Source organism: Silene latifolia, chromosome X (genome assembly GCF_048544455.1).
Source record: "Silene latifolia isolate original U9 population chromosome X, ASM4854445v1, whole genome shotgun sequence".
In the NCBI taxonomy this organism is placed as follows: domain Eukaryota; kingdom Viridiplantae; phylum Streptophyta; class Magnoliopsida; order Caryophyllales; family Caryophyllaceae; genus Silene; species Silene latifolia.
Window position 1 is genome coordinate 131,249,277 of NC_133537.1, and position 19,813 is coordinate 131,269,089.

At 44.2% G+C, this 19,813-nt stretch overlaps 1 pseudogene; it reads left to right on the top strand.

The window, feature by feature from the left end:
* The window catches only part of LOC141618346 (putative galacturonosyltransferase-like 9), a 75,896-nt pseudogene that overhangs the window by 12,631 nt on the left and 43,452 nt on the right, over nucleotides 1–19,813 (top strand).

The window sequence follows — 19,813 nt, forward strand, 5'->3', positions numbered from 1 at the left end:
GGGATATCGCGAAGAGGAAGCTGCGGGCTAACCTTAGCCTGGTCCGTGCTTTCTTGGACCGATTCTGGGATACGACTTCCACGTTCCACATGCCTTTCGGTGAGGTGGGAGTCACTCTGGAGGACTACGGCATGATGTCCGGTCCGCGTGCGGGGACCGAGGAGGTGGAGTGGCGAGAGGCGCCATGAGGGCGGACTCGCCGAGGCGAGGAGATTGATCGGTGGAACTTGTCGCCGAAGGTGTTCGATCCGGGTTTGATACACAGTTCCTACGTTCGAGACTACTTTGCGGGGAAGACCCCGGCGCTGGTGACGATCGACGGGAGGGAGACGGCTCCTCCTCCCTGTACAGCTGAGCAGAGGGCTCGTTTGTGGCTCTAGTGGTTTCTGTCTTCGATTTACCTCGGAGAGAAGGGCGAGAGGCTGTCGACGAAGCTTCTTCCCTTCCTTTTTGACCTGAGTTCCCTAGGGCGTTGGGATTGGGTCACTGCTGGTTTTGCGGTCCTCATCCGCTTCATGAGAGCCATGGTTCGTCCGGAGTTGATGGAGAAGGGGACTTCTCCGGTGCCGTCGGACTGGACTATCGCCGGAGGTATGAACCTTCCTTTAGACCAAAGCTAATTCCTTTTCTTTATCAAATCACGAAAGATCGTCGTTGATTATTCGCTACGGGCGTGGGTGTACTCCTACTTCCCGAGCCTCGCGCCCAGGAGGACGGAGCCGCTGGAGAGGGCCTATCCCGTGGTGAGGGATTGGGTGATGTGCCGGACGAAGAGCAAGCGTTCTTCTCATAACGTCTACCGGCGGGACGTGAACGCTCTTCAGCTAGACAGCGTGAGTATCTCACTTATATTCACTCGTGCTTTTTATATTTGCTTTTAAATGATCATAGGAATGATCCTTCTTATCTTGTCACAGTGGGTGCCCAGACCTTGGGCGGGGTACGCTGGAGCGCCTCCTTTCGTGGCTGAGGTCCTTCGGCCTAGGAGCTCGAGCCGACTGCTGTTGAGGAAGTCGATGGGTCCTGTGTGGTACTTGGGCGAGCGCTTGGCTCGTCAGTGCTCTCGGGACGTGTTGACGGTTCCCTTCGATCCTCCCAGGACGATGTTTAGGGAGCCTTCTGAGGCTGAGAGGGAGGCGGACTTGGCTGGTGCTAGTGGTGACGCCCTTCTTCTTCCTAACGAGGACTACTCGGCGTTCCTTTACGGGAGGTTGGCGTACTGGCCGGTAGTGGTGAGCATCTTTTACTTTTCCTCTTGATTTGATTTTGAGATTTATGATGAAAGATCATCGATTAGTGAGAACCATTTGTTTTTGCAGGAGGTCGAGGCGGCGGGCATCGAGCCCCCAGAATACCCCGAGACCCTCGAGTACACTGACGCGACCGGGAGGACGACGATCTCCGAGCTGCGTGACTTTGACGTAACTGTGACGGATGCTGGCCTGGACGATTGGCAGCATCTGATTCGGAGGGTGAGCCTCTAACTTGTATAACTTTTGTGTAAGAACACATTTGATTGAGTTTGTTCAATTGTTGAGAATTTCTTTTGAAAATGCAGGTCGCGCCGTCTCGGTTTGTGGCGTTGTGGAGGGTGGCCAACCGGCTGCGAGTTACTGCCGTCGAGGCACTTGTCGGCGGTCGAGGTCGTCAGGTATGAACCTTACGCCTATTTCATTTTTGATTTTTGATTTTCCGATTATGCTTGAATCGATTGACATGAGCCAATTTATTGCTTACAGGGTGACCGCGAGCTGGAGCGAGAGTTGACCCAGTCTCGGGAGGAGACAGCTCGCTTGTTGAGGGAGCTCGAGGTTCGGGACGCCGAGATCGCCGTTCTTGCGGCGAGAGTTGCAGAGTTGGAGGGCGCCCAGCAGTAGTTTTGTGTAGCTTTTTTTTGTTTGTTGGTCGTACTTTGTACATTTGTACATTTGGACATTGATTTTGAGCATTTTTGGACTTTGTTTGGGGCGAGAGCCCCCAGTTTGTTGTACATTTCCTTTGTTTGGTGTATATACGACGGCCTGAGTGCCTTTACTGCTGGGTTGTGTTGCTTATATCTGCAGGTTAGTTTTGAACAGGTTTGGTAGATGACGGTTTACGCCGTCATCTTTGCCGAAATTTACATAGAAAACATGCAAAGCATACATTTATATATACATATGGCCTTAATTAGCGCAAAATGAGTGACTCAAAAGAATGCAAAAAAGCAAAAATTTTGCCGGAAATGACCGGACGGTAGGGAGGGTTACCCCCTAAAAAAAGAAAAAAAAGAAATCTATAAGTTAGAAATGTAGAAATGAAATTAAGAAATTGAAATTAATATAGAAATGTTGAGATTTGGTAAAATGAATTAAATGAGAAATATTAAAATGAAAATTATTCTCTAAAATGATGAATTAAAATGAAGATTGCTTCCTAAAATGAAAATATACAAGTGTGATAAACCGGCAAAATGTCGACGTCGCCTCGAAATGCGTGCCCGCGAAATTAGGAAACCTGAAACATGATAATCTTCTCGTATTTACCAAAATAATAACCCGTAGGAATAGGAAATTATTCGTCATGGAATTAGGAAAGATCCAACGCGGAAAATCACAGAAGTGAAGCTGAGGAAGAGGCGCAGCATGAGCTGCGTCCCTTTGAAGAGGCGCAGCAGTCTGCGCCGTTCCCAAGCCGTCTGTTCGACGGATTTTGGAAACAGAAATTAGTATAAATAGAAGCGCGGGTGAAGCTTTTATTCACATAATTCTTCCGTCTCTTCTTCGTCTATTTACATAAAATTCTCAAAAGAAATTTTTCAGCATGAATACTTTGGAGATCCGCTTGAAGGAATGGACCAACGAATTTTCGAATATGGAGAAGCATGATATGGGTGCTTATAATTTTGGGTCTTTGTTGAGTTTAAAACTCATCAAGGTTGTTAAACCTTTCTTGGATGCTTGCCTTGACTATTGGGACCCTAATTACCATGTTTTTGCGTTCCCTGGAGGTGATATATGCCCATTTCCTGAAGAAATTGCTGCTATTGGTGGATGGGATCCCGAACATTTGCCTGCCATTCCTTCTACTTCGCAAGGGTACAAGAGCAAATTTAGAGACTTGCTTGGATTGACTAGACTTGAGGTGGACCGTCTAGTTACCTCGAAAGGCGTGAAAATGTTGGACTTCATAGATCGATTCATCAACAGGGCCGACCCCACCGTTTCCCATGTTGCTAGGAGGAGGGCATTTGGCTTTTGCTTGTTGCATGTGTATGTCTTCCAAGGGCATGTTGATGAAGACTTGAGAGGTGATCCCCGTCTTTTGGGCCTTGTTGAGCAGATGGAGCTGCGCAGGAGCCCAGCTTGCTTATGCTTAGGGGAGATTATTTTGGGCTTGGATAGTAGGAAATCCAACCGCGATCTACCGTATTTGGGAAGTCCCGTCCTTCTACAGGTAAAGAGTTTTTTTTTTTTGTTCTTTTTTTTTGTTTCGTTTTTTTTTTCGTCTAATACCCGCTTTTGGTAGGTTTGGCTTATGGAACGGCTCCGATTGATCGAGCCCCCAGTTCATGTGCTTTCCTATCATGCCCGCTCGATTGCGATGAGGACAAGGTTGTGCATGGTGGACTTCACTCGGGTCTGTGATTATTGGAAGAACAAGCTGAAGAGCGACGATGGCCCGTTGATTAGGTGGGTCGTACCGTGGTGGCACCTCAAATCTGTCACTGGAGTGTTTTCTTTGGATCCCACTAGGTCCGTGCGCATTCCTGGATTGGAGTTTATGGTGTGTATCTTTCCGGAAAGACTGATGAGACAAGTTGGGCTGAAACAGACGATCCCGAGGCTTGACACCGTCCCGTAGACTGCTATGGCGCTTACTACAGAGAGCCGAAGAGAGTGGGCTATTAAATGGGCCCAAAGAAACATGTGGTTCTTGAATTTCTCTGCCAATGCCTTGTGGGTGTTGGATTCTTATCTGAGATGGAGAAAGGTTACTACTCCGGAAGAGCGCGAAAGACTAAGGAAGCACGAGCCTGTTGACTACAAGGTGCGCGAGGGAGAGAAAGAGAAAGAGAAGCACATGACAGAGGGAGAAGAAGAAGCCGGGTTTCAAGTTGTTCATCCTTCAAAGAAACCAAAGACTACTCCTGTCGCGGAAATGGTGATTGGCAAGAATGGAAAGGCTAGGCCTCGAGATAGACCGTTGGTGATTAGGTCTGAAGTGGCGCAAGAGCGTCCGGCTCGAGGTCGTGACAAGAAATATGATAGGAATGACAAGGGCAAGGGGAAGATGGAGGAATAGCCCGAGTCTTTATTTATTATTTGATTATTATTATTATTTGTTGTTGTAATAAAGGTGGGGTTTTTAGAATCCTAGCCTATTCTATTTTTTATTATGTAGCGTACTATTATTATCAGAAAATGAATAAAAAAAGGTTAAATGGTTATGAAACCGTTGTGATTTTCTATCTATTATTCTTGTCGAATTTCAAATGCAATGCAAATGTCCTTCTATTTACATTTTAGATATAACGGGTTGAATCCTGTGAAGGATTGCCTACGTATTCACTTAAAAAAGTGAAATCAAACCCTTGTGCGTAGTTCGAGTAAATGTAAAAGAATAATTGTTCTAAGCAAGAGCTTGTAATGAACGTAGAAAATAAGCATGAGCTTTTGCTTACTCTGAAGGTGCGAATTTAGTTTATTTGATGATACGAGGATGACAAATTTGTCAAGATACAAGAGCACAGTGACATTAGCTTATTTCAGCTTGGTCAGGGGCCGTTTATTTAGTGCCACAAGAGCGACACGTGGTGTTACGCGAGGCGCGTTTTCGTTCCTATTCTAGGCATAGTATCGTTTTTGTTGGTCAAGGTTTGTTGGGTTTCAAAACTCATTCTCGTCTAGGTCTGTGATTCTAACCGCACCCCCTGGGAGTATGGATTTGACTAGAAATGGTCGGGCCCAATTAGGTTTGAATTTTCCCCGTGGGTCAACAGGTAAAAGAGCTCTAACCGATTTGAGCACTAAGTCTCCTTCCTTGATGTTTCTGGGCTTAACCCTTTTGTTGAAAGCTCGTTTGATACGAGCTTGGTATGTTTGGACATTATGCAAGGCGCGTAGCCTGCGTTCATCCAGGAGGATGAGTTCTTCATATCTATCCCTCTTCCAATCAGCTTCTGGGATTTGACTCTCGAGTAAGATACGCAAGGATGGTATCTCTAGCTCAACTGGTTGTACATCCCCCATGCCGTAGGTCAAATAGAAAGTAGTAGCCCCAGTGGGCGTCCTAACAGATGTACGATATCCCCACAGAGCAAAGGGTATCTTGCTTTGCCAATCTCGATAGTTGTCAATCATTTTCTTGAGAATTGTTACAACGTTCTTATTTGCTGCCTCTACCGCACCATTAGTCTGTGGTATATAGGGCGACGAGTGGTGATGCCTAATTTTGTATTTGGCTAGCAATTGCTCAGTCTCAGCTTGGAAGTGGGATCCATTATCACTAATGATCTCATGCGGGCAACCGTATCGACAGATGATGTTGTATTGTATGAACTTCGCCACATTTTTGGCCGTGAGACTGGTGTAGGAAGCCGCTTCTACCCACTTGGTGAAATAGTCGATTGCCACTAAGATGAAACAGTGACCTCCTGTTCCGGCTGGGGTTATCGTCCCGATTATGTCAATTCTCCAGGCAGAAAATGGCCAAGGAGATGTCATCGTATAGAGCAATGAAGGAGGGACATGTTGTACATTCCCGAAGATTTGGCAATTGTGGCAATGTCTTACATATTTGATGCAATCGGATTCCATTGTGGTCCAATAATATCCCAAACGTGTGATTTTCTTTGCCATCATGGGCCCACTCATGTGAGGACCGCATTCTCCGTCGTGGACTTCTTCCATCACCTTTCGCGCCTGTGAATGATCAAGGCAACGTAAGATTACACCAAGAGGTGTTCTTTTGTATAACTCTCCTTGCATGAGAACGTATTGGGAAGCGAGTAGGCGTATAGCACGTTGTCCCCTCTTGTCCATATCCGGTGGATAGGTACCATTGAGCTTGAAATTCAGGATTGCTTGGAACCAGGGTTCCTGCGCGATCTCCTCTTCATCGGTGATTTGATGCACATAAGCCGGCTCCGACCGTCGTGCGATGCATAAAGGCATTTCCATCATGTTGTCTGGCATATTAATCAAAGATGCGAGTTTTGCAAGAGCATCCGCAAATTGATTTTCCTCTCGAGGTAGATGTAGATAGGTTACGTGATCAAAGAATTGAGCAACTTGGTCTATTCTAGCCTGATAAGGTGCGAGGCTTTCGCTTCGGATTTTCCAAGATCCTGTAATTTGGTTGATGATTAGGGATGAATCCCCATGCACGCGAAGATTTTTAATGCCTAAGCTCACTGCCGCTTGTAGTCCAATGAGACAAGCTTCGTATTCTGCGGCGTTATTTGTCACCTCGAAGTCGAGTTTGACAGAGATTGGTGTATGCTCGCCTTCAGGAGAAATGAGCAACACTCTTATTCCAAATCCTCTTAAGTTTGACGCTCCATCAAAGTAAAGGTCCCAGGAGTCTACATTAGTTTGGAGTATGTCCTCGTCCGGAAATGACCAAGTATCTATTGTTTGTGTATCGTCGATGGGATTATCTGCAAAGAATTCGGCAACGGCGCGACCTTTTATTACTTTCAGAGGCACGTATTTGCGATCGAATTCTGAGAGCATCAAAGTCCATCTTGCTAGGCGTCCGTTGAGGACGGGTTTTTCGAAGAGGTATTTGACTGGATCCATTTTGGAGTATATTTTGACGGAGTAGCTAAGCATGTAATGGCGTAGCTTCTTCGTTGCCCACACAAGAGCGAGGCATGTCTTTTCGAGTTGTGAATATTTACACTCGTACTCCAAGAACTTCTTACTAAGGTAGTAGATAGCCCTTTCTTCATTTCCTACAGTTTGAGCTAGCATGGCACCCATGGCGGTTTCGGTTACTGTGAGATATAAACCAAGAGGTTGATCTCGTTGAGGTGGCATGAGCACTGGCGGTTTGGCCAATATCTCCTTTATTTTGTCAAATGCCTTTTGACAATTATCATCCCACATGGTGTGGTCTGTCTTCTTGAGCTTCTTGAAGATAGGCTCACAAATCATTGTAAGTTTCGATATGAATCGACTTATATATTGCACTTTTCCCGGTGAATCCTCCGACTTCTTTTTCGTTTGTGGTTGCGGCATTTCGATCAGAGCCTTGATCTTGGAAGGGTCTATTTCTATACCTCTTTGACTAACGACGTATCGCAGGAGTTTGCCAGACGTTACCCCGAATGTGCACTTATGAGGATTGAGCCTCATGTTGTACTTTCGTAGTCTTGCGAAAAATTTGCGAAGGTTCGCAATATTCGCTTCTCTATCCTTGGACTTGACGATCATGTCGTCTACGTATACCTCAATTTCTTTGTGCATCATGTCATGTAAGAGTGTAGTTGCGGTGCGTTGATATGTAGCTCCGGCGTTGATTAATCCAAACGGCATCACTGTATAGCAGTAGGTTCCCCATTGAGTGACAAAGGCGGTCTTATGCATATCTTTCATGGCCATTTTGATTTGATTATAACCCGCGTATCCATCCATGAAAGATAGTAATGCGTGGTCTGCGGTATTGTCCACTAATATGTCGATATGTGGTAGAGGAAAGTCATCCTTAGGGCTTGCTTTGTTTAAGTCCCTAAAGTCAACACAAACGTGGATTCTCCCATCCTTTTTGGGTACAGGTACTATGTTGGCCACCCAGTCAGAATACTCGGAAACTTTGATGAACCCGGCTTTGAATTGCTTATCAACTTCTTCCTTAATCTTGAGAGCCCATTCCGTTCTCATTCGTCGAAGCTTCTGTTTCACAGGTTTGAAACCTGGCTTTATCGGAATCCTATGCTCGGCGATATCCCTGCCGATTCCTGGCATGTCTTTGTAGGACCAAGCGAAAACGTCTTTGAACTCGTTTAGGAGGTCTATGAAATCGGCCCTTTCGGTAGAGCTCAAGGTAGTCCCTATCCTAAGTTCTTGGGGTTCTAGTTCGGTTCCTACATTGATGGGTTCGGTGTCCTCTATTACTAGTCCCCCTTCCCCTTCCTGTAGTATTTCTTTGGCTACGTAGGGAGGTATCTCGATCGAGTCTGGGTCTTGGTCATCCTCAGTATCATCGTAAACAGAATTGCACTCAAGATAACACAAAGAGTAAGCAGAACCTGATTTATTCATATTAAAATTTGAGTAGAGTTGAAACAAAGAAGCCATCTGATCCATGGTCAGTGGCGGCAAATAGACAGTGGTTGGGACATTTCCCGAACTACTGTGACTACTCGAGGCTAAGCTAGGAGAAACAAAGGGAATGGGGATGACGATAGGAGGAGATTTCCTAGTGACTTCTCTAGACTCCGACTCTGACTCCGACTCCGACTCGAACTCATCGTCTTCTGGTTCTCCTTTGAACATCTCTCCTTCTCTAGTGGTGAGCTTGAAGAGTCTTCCTTGATTGTTGGTCCACTTGATCGATTTTCTCTATCCTTTCTGCTGATTTGCGTTTGTTTCTGTGATTAACGCGTTAGGGTTGAAGTGGTCATCTTGAAGTATCATGGTAATGATCTCATCCTGCGCGGCTCTAACAAATCGATCTTCTCCGAACAACAAGCTAACAGCTTGTTCGCCTAAGCAAGGTGCTTGACGGGTTTGGACGGTAGGAACCGTTTCTGGAGGAATGAAGTAGGAATCGTGAAAGATCTCGATTCCGGCTAGCTTCCTCTCGAGATAATGCCAAGGCTCGGGAAATCCGTGAAAGAGTTCCAGGCTTCCTTCCTTAACAAAGTACCCATTTAAGGTGGGGAGATAGGGTCGCATTTGGACTCCTGTGTACTTACGGTTCTGAACTTGAGCAAGCATCTTGAGGACCTCCTCTTTAGTGGGTTTGTACCCTAGTCCAAGTGGTATTCTTTTTGAGTTGCCTTCCTTATATGGTGCGAAGGTATTTCTTCGGATAGGGTTCAAAGGCATTCCAGGGAAGTATCCCTGGGTTTTGAGTATGTGGTTGACCACCAAGTTCGAGTAGGGATCGTAGTACAAGGGTGCCAATTCACTTTCTATGACGCTTACGCTTTGGAAGCCCCCAAGCTCATATACTGGATCTGCGAGGACTTAATTATTTGACTTCTTTTCGATTATTGCTTTGATGGGTGACGAAGTGATCGTCACTACTTTGCCATTTAGTGGAATCTTGATCTTTTGATGAAGGGTGGATGTCACTGCTTTGGAAGCGTGAATCCAAGGTCTTCCTAGAAGTATGTTGAAGGAAGCTTCGATGTCCACTATTTGGAAGCTAACCTTTCACTCAATTGGTCCTGTGGCTATGGTTAGGTTAATGAGTCCTGCAACCTTTCGTCGTGTACCATTATATGCGCGAACACCTTGAATGGTAGGGGTCCAATCCGACTCTTTCATGCCTAGTTTGTATGCCGTTTTGAGGGGTATGACGTTGACCGCAGAGCCATCATCTACCAAGGTCATTGGCACATTTTTCTTTAGACAAATGACAGTGATGTAGAGAGCCAAGTTGTGACTAGCGCCGAAAGGCGGTAAATCTTCGTCTGAGAAAGTAATAGGATTACTTAGCTTCGGTGATTCTTGGAAGACCAAGTTGACTACATCTTCGGGTGTCGAGTTATGTGCTACATTTAGCTTGGCCAAGGCTTGCAGTAAAGCTTGGCGATGTGGGAACGAGCTTGCTACTAATTGCCAGACTGAAAGATCAACCTTTGTCTTCTGTAATTGCTTGAGCAAATGATCAGTGGGGTCATCTTCATTATCATTTGGTGTGACAACGTTGGTTGGACCATTTTGAGTAGTGCTTTGATATGGACGACCCGAACGAGTTAGGTGGTCCACATCTTGATCTTCGCCATTTTGGACTATTTCTTTGACTAGGGAGTTTTCAATGAGATACTCGTCCTCATCATCGTCGGCCCAAACTCCATTGATTGTAGCTAGTTTTCTCATTCTCATGATTTCATCTTCTAGTCGTATGATTTGGTCGACTAATTTATCTACCACAGTGACTATTTCTTGCATAGTAGCATTTTGAGAGAAGACTAGTGGCACATGCTCTTTAGGTGTTGCGTTGGGATCACGAGCAGTTGTCACCACATTTTCTAATTCCCAAACTTGCCTATCCACACTCCTTGCCCATGTGATGAAGTCGGAAATAGTAGGGGAGATGGTAGAGTAGAAACCTTCATTTTCGATTGCATAGATTTCATTTTCGATTGGAGAAATGAGGTGTGAACAATCTAAGGTAGATTCATCACTTGTGATCACTAGAACTCCAAGAGGATTCTGAGTGTTGTTGGGTTTACCTCCCGGCGGTATTGGCAATCGACCATCTTCAATCATGTCTTGAAGCACATTTTTCAACTTGTAGCACTTTTCTGTGTCATGTCCCTTGCCCCTATGGTATTCACAGTACGAGTTCTCATCCCAGAACTTGGATTTCCTTTCGGGTTCGGGAGTAGGTCCAATGGGTTGGAGTTTGGCTTGCTTCATTAGCCTTTTTAGAGCGTTGACGTAAGTGTCCCCAAGATTTGTGAATTTCCTTGGTGGGGTAGTTTTCTTGGATGGCTCGAGAAGGTTAACTTCATCTGTCTTGCTAGTAGAGCCGTATGAACGGCTTGTTGAGCCTTGATATCCTCGACCTACCGTTTTGGACAAGAGTCCTTTATGGATGTCATCTTCAATCCTTGTCCCTAGTACGGTTAAGTCCTTGAAACTTTTGATGTTTTGGTATCTCAAATGGTTGGCATAAATGAGTTTGAGATTATCCATGAACTTCTCCACAAGGGTAGCCTCATCCGGGCGTTCAACTAGTTGGGTACTAGTCTTCCTCCACCTACTTAGGAAGTCGGTGAATCCTTCTTTGTCATTTTGGGTAAGAACCTCTAGAGTGCGCATGTTAACTTGGATCTCGGCATTATCCGCATATTGTTTAGAAAACTCGATTGCGGCATCTTCCCAAGTAGCGACCTTCTTATGATCTAGAGAGTAGAACCATTGCTTTGGGATAGTGTCAAGAGATGAAGGAAAGATCCTTAAGAACATCTCGGGTTTGATGCCTTTGATAGACATGTAATCCTTGAAAGCACGGATGTGGTTCAAAGGGTTCTCATGACCCTTGAATTTAGGGATATCCGTCATATTGAAGTTGGTTGGTAATTTGGCATCGACGGCCTCGTACTTGCGATTATTCTCTGTATAAATGTCATCCCCCTTAAGGTACATCAATTTCTCCTCTAAGTATTGGAGTCTTTTCTCAGCTACAGTCATCCCCATGAGAGGACTTTCATCCCTGGATTCATTCTCGGTGTCACCTATTACTTCACTTTCGTGGGGAGGCAACCTTCCCTTTACGGCATAGATCCGGCCCTCGATGGTCTCAAGGCGATCATGGACTTGGTCTTGGGTATCTTGGATACGGGCTAGCGCGGCTAGGATTCGATCATTACCATCTTGAAGTTGGTTGAGGTTTGTTTCGCTGGATCCAAGCATCTTGAAAACTGGATAAGAGATCGATGACGAATCAAAACATGATCGACCATTCTAACACACTTGCTAAAAGAAGAAATGTTTTGACTCGTGAAGTGGGTGTGTGCCACCTGTGTTGAGTGAGTTTTGAAGAAAGACAAAGATTTTGAAAATGTGTATCCTAGTCAACTATAGTGTAGTTGTAGGAGTGTACTCGAAGTGAGGTTTTGAAATGGGCTTGTGGCCCGAATTTTGACTTGACAAACGGACAGAGTTTCGACTGGATTTTGCGCTAATCAAATGGCCTATTTCGAAATTTTGATTAAGAAAAGGGGTTTTGATTTTTGAAAAATCGTCATGGTTTTGTTTAGAAAATGGTGATCATGTAATGTACAAGTATTTATACAAGCATTATAACGGGATGCTGAGTGCATTTAAAAGGGTTTTGGTTTAAAGGGTGGGTTGCCATACCAAACCATCAAACCCGAAGTCTGTGGAGAGGCTCGTACCAAATAAGAGTAAGGCCGATTCCTAGTCCATTTCCTCAAGTAGTGAAAGTCCTTGATACAAACAAGAGTAAGCATCATGGTATGGATGACGTCAATCGCTATCCATCCTTAGGCCCAAATAAGAATTAGGACCGTTTAGACGGGACGATTGGTCGAATAGGTTGGGTTGGGCCTAGGAAGGCCGAATAAAACGGTCTAGGAAGACCGAGTTATGAAAACCGACAATTGTCTTGTACAAACTATTCCCTAACCTTGTTCAAGTTTCACCCTTAGCTACACGTAAGTGTATTATCCCCAACGGAGTCGCCAAACTGTGGACAGCGGGGGGCCCATGGAGGCGCTTGGGAGAGAAGAGAAACAAGCGTTTGCATTTTTGTTGGAGTCGCCACCAATTTTTATGGGAAATTGGAACCGTTCGAATACCTCGTGTCATGTCAAGACACAAAGTAGAGACATGAACACTAAGAAATCGTTACCCTTAGCATTGTATGTCTAGAATGACTCTCGTGGATGCCAATGAACACGGGTGTTCACGGAGATCTGGAGTAAGGGGTGAGGGTACGTATTAGGAAGCTCTTTTAATCGAACACCTAATCCCGCCCGCTTGGATAGCGGCCTCTACTAATGATTAGGGAAGTTATTCGTACTCGATATATCGTCGATTGTATGCATGCAATGCAACATCCAAGTTTTAATCCTAGCATGTGAGAATTAATACTAAGTCGGTGGACAATTAATTTAGCAAACAATTAGGTCGAATTAGGGATTTAATGCTCAATTACATGTGAAAACATACAAACAATAAAAGAAACACAATAATTATAAATTACAATAATGAAAATTACAATAATTACAATGGATTAGGCGATTTATGTCGAAAATACCTTTAAAACGGAAAATTTGAGAAAAAGAATAAAAGAAAGAATTACGAACCGATGAGTAGGTGATAATGCGAATAATAGTTAGTTAAATGTAAGTTAATTAAACTAAGTCAAGGCAGAAAACGGAGTTCAGGGACAGAATTCAACCCGGAAAAGGCGCAGCAGAGCTGCGTCCTTTGGAATAGGCGCACCAGACGCTGCGTCTGTTCCTGACCTGAATTCTGGTTGTGAAGCCAGAATTGCGTGTTGTTAATATTCATTGGTGAATTTAACGATGGATTAATTTATTTACTCGGATGGAAGTGATTAGTAGGTTATTTACATACGATTAATGGTCATGAAAACGATAAACATGGATGAGACGGAGATAAGATGGATTAACTACATGATTAATGATTGATTAGTAACATAGGTGAACTAAATAGGTTAAATATGACAAATTAATGACAAATTAATGATGAACATGCGATGAATGTGACAAAAGACAGATTAAAATATATCAAAGACGAATTCCAGAAACTCAATATGAACAAATCGAACTTCTACAACCCGGATTGAATTTAATGACGAAAACCCGCAAATATTGGTTATAAGGGATTTAAGTCGAATTTAATGACGAACTAAATATGTTAATGATAATGAATAATATACATGTGAAATATATGCTATTATGACGAAGAATTAAAGAAAACAAATGAAACAAATAAACTTTGACGAATTACAGAGGACGAAGGAAGAAGAAAGGAAGCAGGAACTACGGCAACCTCACGAAGAGGCGCAGCAGGTACTGCGCTCCTTCGAAGAGGCGCAGCGAGCTTTGCGTCCTTTCTCGACTGCGGTTAGTCTTCTGGAAATCCGTAAAAAGAGGTTTTTAAAGCATGGTTTAGAAATCGGTTTTAAGAGGTATTTTCGACATAAACCTTACAATTGTGATACAATAATTAAAATACAATAAATAAAAGAGAGATTTAAACCCTCAGACTTACATGTTGACGAAACGAGAAGGACTAAGATATCGATTAGTGATGCTCGACGCGAATGCAAAGAAAGTGCCCTCGTAAGAGGAAAACGATTAGATTTGATTAAGTTGATTGATGTGTAGTTGGTCAAATTGGTCGGTCATGCAAACGAGGCTGGTACTCAGAAGGATCCGAGCTTACGTGGTCGAAAGATCAAGCACGTAGACACCAAAAAGTAAGAACAAAAGTCTAGAATGCAAAGGGAGAAGAGAAGGGCGGACACTCGCGTGAGAAATATGAGGAGCGAAGGCTCCTATTTATACTAATCACGTGGAGGAAATAGGGTTTCAGAGACTCTTTGGAAGTGAATCTCGGAAAGATATGAAAAAGATACGAAAACTACGCAGAATAGGACCTGGGAAGAGGCGCAGCAAGCACTGTGTCTCTTGGAAGAGGCGCAAAGACTCGCCGCGTCTGTTCCCAAGTGGTTTCCTCCTGCGGAAGAAAGATTCCCGTGTTTGAGTTATGGTAGGACGGAATAATTTGGTTTTCCTTAATACTTTATATGAATATTACGGGAAATTGTTTGCCAAAATATAAAGATTGTGAAATATTTATAAAATATGGAATAGAAATATCCGGAACATTCCAGAACATTCTGACTCGGGATTGAACGATTATCAGAAAATGGAGACGGTTTTAGACTCGGACTCCAAATGTACTCTAATTACTGTCAAAACGACCGTATCGGCACGTAGATGACAACTAAGAGGTAGACATTAATATTTGAGCAATCACTTGACGATAAACTTATGAACTGTCATAAATCGTTCCGCGTACCAAACATGCGGTCCAATCATCACCGGGTGGTTTGCGAGAGGTGCAGAAATGAGGTATCTACAAACCTCATCAAAGATAAAGCTGTGCATAGAGAATGCACACTCTTCCTGCTTAAGGCATCTGCAACCACATTAGCTTTCCCTTCATGGTATATAATATCCATGTCATAATCCCTAATCAGCTCCATCCACCTCCTCTGTCTCATGTTCAACTCCTTTTGAGTGAAGATGTACTTAAGACTCTTGTGATCTGAAAATACCTTAAAGGTCGCCCCATAAAGATAGTGCCTCCAAATCTTGAGAGCAAACACAACCACACCCAACTCTAGATCATGTGTAGGGTAGTTCTCGTCATAAGGCTTCAGCTGCTTAGAAGCATAGGCAATCACTTTCCCGTTCTGCATCAACACAAAACCCAACCCATTCTTTGAAGCATCTGTATACACCTCAAAGTTCTCACTCCCTTCAGGTAATGCTAAGATTGGAGCTGTGGTCAAAAGCTCCTTTAATGTTTGGAACGCCGTCTCACAACTTTCATCCCAACGAAACCTGTTCTCTTTCCTCATCAAAGCTGTCATAGGCCTGGCTATTTTGGAAAAATCTTTCACGAACCGACGATAATACCCTGCCAAACCCAAGAAACTCCTAATCTCTGCCACATTCTTAGGTGCTTCCCACCGAGTAACTGCCTCTGTCTTTGCAGGATCCATAGCAACTCCCTTCTTTGAAATCACAAGCCCAGAAAAGCAACTTCCTCTAACCAGAACTCACACTTGGACAACTTAGCATACAGATGATTGTCTCGCAAAGTCTGCAACACTATCCTCAAATGCTCCTCATGCTCCTCCTTAGTCTTAGAAACGACTAAGATATCATCGATAAAGACCACAACAAACCGATCCAAAAACTGACTCAAGACCCGGTTCATCAAATCCATAAACACTGTAGGTGCATTAGACAACCCAAACGGCATCACAACATACTCATAGTGACCATACCTCGATGTAAAAGCTGTCTTTGGTATGTCCTCCTCCTGAATCTTCACCTGATGGTATCCCGACCTCAAATCGATCTTAGAAAAGACCGTAGCACCGTTCAACTGCTCAAACAAATCATCTATCCTAGGCAAAGGATACTTGTTCTTCACTGTAACTCTATTCAGCTCCCTATAATCGATGCATAACCTCAAACTCCCATCTTTCTTCTTCACAAACAAGACTGGTGCTCCCCACGGGATACACTAGGTCTAATGTATCCCTTCTAAATTAGATCATCCAGCTGTTTCTTTAGCTCCTCCAAATCCTTAGGACCCATACGGTACGGTGCCTTAGAGATTGGCCCCGTCCCCGGTTTCAACTCAACACTGAATTCTATCTCCCTCATTGGTGGCAACCCCGGTATCTCATCTGGAAAAGCATCTGGGAACTCTTCCACCACTTGTATCTGCTCAACTGTCGGACTCTCCATACTATGGTCTCTCACATGGCATAAGATTAACAGGCATCCCTTCCTCAGATATGACTTTAAGGTCACTGCTGCAATCAACTTAACTTTGGGTTTGACAACAAACCCACAATAAGACACACTAATCCCCTTAGGACCTCTCAAAGAAACCCTCTTTTGATGACAATCTATCTTAGCCTTATACTTACCCAACCATTCCATACCAACTATCATCTCAAAACTCTCCAAAGGAAACTCTAACAAGTTCACTGGTAGGTCAACGTGCCCAACTATCATAGACACCCCTCTATACAACCGCCCACAAGATACATACTCACCCGACGGTATAAAGACTTCCTCTTTTACAGAATCATACTCACTCAAACCCAACAGCTTCTCGAATCAAACAAAACAAAGGTAAAGACTCCATTAACAAGAAAAGTACCTGTGATAACGTGAGCATCATCCTCAGCTGCTTTCTTCTCCATCATAGACAGCTTACCACTGGTCTTCTACCCACCTCCCTGGACAGTACTAGCTGAGGTAGACGGCTTAGCAGCCGATCCCCGGTTGTTGTTGTTCGTCGCCGGTTTCTTATATGAATTACCGCCATTGCGGTTAGCCCCACCATTGTTGTTACGCTGGCCACCCCTGTTGTTCCACGACCCAGCCGGCCTGTTACTAGCATAACTCTGAGATGGACCCTGAGAGAAACTCCCCTGTGACGGTCTCTAGAAACCCCAACTCATAGCACTGTTGCACTCATGTCTCTTGGAGCCCATACCGCCATAGTTAAAATAAGTCATACCCCAACTGCTACTACCACCACCACGGCCACGCCCGTAAGAAGCTACAGCACTAAACCCCGAACCTGAAGAGTACGCTCTCGCTTGGTTAAGGCCGCCCTTCTTGTAACTTGACTGACCACCACCCTCACTCTTAGCCTTCCTCTTCTCAGAAGCTCTCTCACGGCTCTCCTTGGCCATCTCAACTAACCTCTCAGCCCTCCCAGCACGCTCATACACCTCCTTAATATCTGTAAGGGCTCCTACCGGTAACTTCTCCATGATCTTAGGTGTCAACCCCTTCTCAAATCTCAACGCCAATTTCTCTTGGCTCAGCCCCATGTCCTCAGCATACCTAAATTTCTCGTTGAACTTATGATAGTACTCAGCAACGGTCATGTCAGAAGTCATCTTAAACTCATCAAACTCCTCCCTCAGCTTACTACGCACATGCTCTGGCACAAACTCTCGCCTCATAGCTCTCTTAAACTCATCCCATGGTATCGCAGGTAACCCCTGTTTCACATATAACTCCAAAGCACTCACCTTAACCTTGTCCCACCACTCACCAGATGCTTCCCTCAATTAGAACGCAGCTTGTTCCACTCGAAGCTCCTCTGGGATATGAACTAAATTGAGTATATTCTCCCTCCCTCTATACCAATTATCCAGCAGAATTGGCGCCCCAGTCCCCTTGTACTCCTTAGGATTGAACCTTGCTATGTGTATACTTATCTTTGAGTGATCTGGCCCCATCTCTTTATCTTTCCCCACTCTCTTCAAAGCCTCAGTAAGAGCATCCTGGTGCTCCAACATCTTAACAATCTCATCAATACTCATGTTTTCTGCCCTGGCATACAACGCTGTTCTCTTTGGCGGCATATTTGAAACTATATAAGAAAAGGTAAACATGAACACACATACCACGTCTTAAAACACAAAAACGACCTGTACAACACCTACTCGATCGAGTACCATGACCCATTCGATCGAGTTGAGGTCACTCGATCGAATTGCCCACTTACTCGATCGAGTGCCTCGACTCCAGAATCTGACCAGAAAGCTCCCGAAAACGTACTAGATCGAGCCAACCACCCACTCTATCGAGTTGACCCCACGCGATCGAGTGCCCTCTCCTACTCGATCGAGTGCCCAAAAACAGACTTCTGCCTAGAAACGGAAAACTACCTTCCCGATCGAGTTACCCTTACTCGATCGTGTCACTCACCTACTCGATCGAGTGCCTCCCACTCGATTGAGTCATGCAGACTCGTAACTACCCGCATGTGCAAACTCACACTTCCAACTATCTATCCTTTTATGCAATCGACAAACAAAACATATATATACATATCTCTTCATATACCCAAACAACAGTAATTTCTCTTCCATATTCTAATATGCCATGTTATAAATCAACCATCATGCCATTCATATATTCAACTAACAACATATATATTCATATCATCATCTTCCTTCACTATACAACACCCATCCTCCACATACATGCATCCACCGATTCATACAACACATTATTATATAAACACACATCACATGATAAACACATAGCGATCCCGACTCACATCCCATGGTGACCGGTTCAAAGTTGTAAGGCGAGTTCACGACTTTAGGACGTCTCCCAAGTCTTTGCATTAGCTCCTACAACTCCTACCCGGGTTCATTTTAGTTTGACTCCCTATGTTCATTAGGTTCATTGGTTACAGGTTTCAAGATCGTCGTTCTGATACCACTTTGTGACACCCCTATACTCCAAGTGCCTTACCAAGACCACTTAAGGTATGAGAACACCACCAACTCGGTTTCCCGAGGCAATGATACTCAAATAAACAATAACGAAACATACTTAAATGTTAATAAAGTTTAAGTGATACAACCAACTCCAACACTGTTAAAAAGGAAATACAAATGTTCTCAAAATCCAAAAGACTAAAACTACTAATTCAAACACAGCGGAAGACTCTAAGACCGGTGGTGACTCCATCCCAGCTATCCCTTGTATAAGCCATCATACCTGCTAAATAACTAATCACCATCCCCGAATAGATCACCACAGTTTTTAAAACAATTAACGAGGTCAGTACTGATTACATAAAAACAATAGCCACAATGAAACAGTAACACAAACAGCTCAATCAGCTCAACCAATCTCCACAACTCCATCTCCAACTCCATACAACTGACTACACACTTTACACACTAAAGAGTGTAGCCCTGCCAGAGTACCCATCGCAACAAGTACTCCTCGTCGCCAGTGGGGGACCGCAGCCATTTCCATCTAAGCCCCGCTCATCTCCATCGAGCGATAAACTCATGTTCATTAATGTGCACATCCCCCTTGTGACGGGAACCACAAGGGTCAAATCAAGGGCGTGAAGCCACTCCCGCAAGTGACTCCACTCAGCCAGGGACGCACCCCGAAGATCACAGACAGTTACACAACCAATCAACAATATATAACCAACAATCACCAAACCAATACAACATTATAACTAATCAACAATCACAACAACAATTACCAACACGTTATGTAGCCAATACTGAGTAGGGAAACCCTACCTGGAAAGTAAACACCACAGACGGTCTAGCAGCTAATCAGAATCTTTCCTCAATGAATCCTCCTCCTATAACATACATATATTCAATTACTACCACAACCATACAAATCACCCAAAACCCCCAACAATACCCAATTAGGGTTTTAAAGAAACCCAACAAAACCCCAACATAAATTATACAAGGAACTTACCCTCGACATGACGATCGCAACGATGTAAAGAACAAGATGATCCGACGAACGTAGCTTAGGGATTTGCCAATGATGCGA